We start from the raw sequence: 1110 nt of genomic DNA on the forward strand, positions 1-1110 counted from the left end.
AAAAAAAAAAAAAAAAAGGCTCTAGAATAGACCCTACCTGGGGAAAGGAGAGCTGGAAATGTGTTTCTAGGTTTCCTAGAGAAGGTGAGATCTGAACCAAGTGTTTGAAAGTGAATTAGAGGAGAATACCAGGCAGAGAAAATATTTGCAAAAGCATAGAGACAAAGCACAAAGTCTTTCAGCATGATTGGGGCTCTGGCTTGCACGAGGGGGACGGTCAGAAGACAGACTGTTGAAACTAGGTCCAAATTTTTGGGGCCTGGTACACCATGCTAAGGAGCTTAAATGTACCCCGGTAGAAGATGGGAAAGCCTGATGGACTTCAAGCAAGTGACATAGCCATAGTTGGATTTTAGGAAAGTAACTGACAGGGAATGGAAGAAGAATTAGCCTGGAAGAAGTCAAAGACTCTTTTAGAGGTTTCTGAAGTAATTTAGGTGAAAAAATCCTTAGGGCTTGACATGAGGCAGTGGCAATAAGAATTGGAGATGAAGGGAAGAATTGGAGATGAAGGGAAGAATCTGAGATATTTAGGAGTTTATAGCACTTCGCATAGCGCTGCAATTTACCTGTCTGTCCTTGGGCACAGATGAGCAGTGGCTTTATGGCTAGGCCTTTGTTTTTGTTTTGTTTTGTGTTGTTTTCCATTACTACATGGAGATGCTAAGAGTAGGACTTTTATATCCACTCAATGACAGACAGAGTTGCACTTGGTGAAGGCTGACAGAATGAATTAGGTAATTAAATACTTGGGGAAGCAGTTCGGAGGAGACCAAAAAGACAAGAATATGCCTAGGACAGTGTTGAGAGAAGACGGAAGCAGGACAGAAGTCCCTGGGCGAGAGTGGGGAAGAATCACAAAAGCCATTTCCACTTCTTCCATTGGTCCCAAATCCCTCAAGCTACATATCCGCGTCCGATTTTCCCGCCACTGCAGGAGGCTCCTCCTCCCTGGCTCTCAGTGGATGAAAGGCTAACACTAGGCCACGCCTCTCCCTGGCCCAGGCTGCGCGCCCCGCCTTCCTTGCTAAGCCACGCCCGTCTCGGAGTTCCTCCAGGATCCCGGCTTCCCAGCCCCGCCCGGTCTTCGCGCTGCCCTCGCCAGGGGGC

The sequence above is a fragment of the Mandrillus leucophaeus genome, unplaced genomic scaffold, assembly GCF_000951045.1.
Source record: "Mandrillus leucophaeus isolate KB7577 unplaced genomic scaffold, Mleu.le_1.0 Scaffold310, whole genome shotgun sequence".
NCBI lineage: Eukaryota > Metazoa > Chordata > Mammalia > Primates > Cercopithecidae > Mandrillus > Mandrillus leucophaeus.